The sequence below is a fragment of the Sorghum bicolor genome, unplaced genomic scaffold, assembly GCF_000003195.3.
Source record: "Sorghum bicolor cultivar BTx623 unplaced genomic scaffold, Sorghum_bicolor_NCBIv3 super_28, whole genome shotgun sequence".
Classification (NCBI taxonomy): Eukaryota; Viridiplantae; Streptophyta; class Magnoliopsida; order Poales; family Poaceae; genus Sorghum; species Sorghum bicolor.
The window spans coordinates 76088-77350 of record NW_018396404.1 but is presented as its reverse complement, the minus strand read 5'-3'; positions in this window follow the sequence as shown (position 1 = coordinate 77350).

Here is a 1263-nt window from a genome sequence, read left to right as displayed (position 1 = left end):
TATTGAGAACAGGCCCACTCAATTTCTCACTAAAATATGCAATACGGTTTTCCCTTCTTGTAATAAAACACCTCCCAAACCAATTCCACTAGCATCACATTCAAGCTCAAAAGTCTTATTAAAATCAGGAAGTTGTAGGAGAGGTGCATGAGTTAACTTATCTTTCAACATGCTGAATGAATTCTCTTGTGCTTTGCCCCAATCAAAAGGCACCCCCTTCTTTGTAAGCTCATTCAATGGTGCAGCAATGGTGCTGAAATCCTTCACAAAATGGCGATAGAATCCAGCAAGTCCTAGGAAAATCCGCACCTAGGTGATAGTATTTGGGACAGGCCATCCCTGTATAGCTTCCACCTTGGCTTGATTAACCTCAATTCCCTGTGGAGTCACAACATAACCAAGAAAAGACACTCGATCGGTGCAAAAGGTGCACTTCTCAAGGTTACCAAATAAACGTGCCTCGCGTAGTGCATTAAAAACAGCACGTAAATGATCAAGATGTTCATCCAATGATTTGCTGTAAATCAATATGTCATCAAAATATACGACAACAAATTTCTCAATGAAAGCACGCAAAACCTCGTTCATTAATCTCATGAAAGTACTAGGTGCATTAGTTAACCCAAAAGGCATGACTAACCACTCATACAAACCGAACTTAGTTTTGAAAGCAGTTTTCCATTCATCTCCCAATTTCATACGAATCTGGTGGTACCCACTACGTAAATCAACTTTTGAAAACACAACAGCACCACTCAGCTCATCTAGCATATCATCTAATCGTGGAATAGGGTGTCGATATCGAATGGTGATATTATTAATAGCTCTACAATCAACACACATACACTATGTTCCATCTTTCTTAGGCACTAAAATTACTAGAACAGCACAAGGAATAAGAGATTCTCGGACATAACCTTTGTCTAGTAGTTCTTGCACTTGTCGCTGAATTTCCTTTGTTTCCTTCGGGTTTGTCCTGTATGGTGCACGATTTGGCAAAACTGCTCCAGAAATAAGATCAATTTGGTACTCAATCCCGCGTAGTGGAGGCAGCCCCGCTGGTACCTCACTTGGAAACACATCAGAATACTCCTGCAAAATGTTAGCAACAACAGGGGGCAAAGAACATTGCATATCCTCAATTGAAATCAAAGCATCCTTGCATATCAAAGCATAAGCAACAGAAGTGGATGCATTGAACTCATTAATATCTGATTTGGTAGCTATCATACAATGTCCGTTCAGTTTTATCTCATCTTTGTT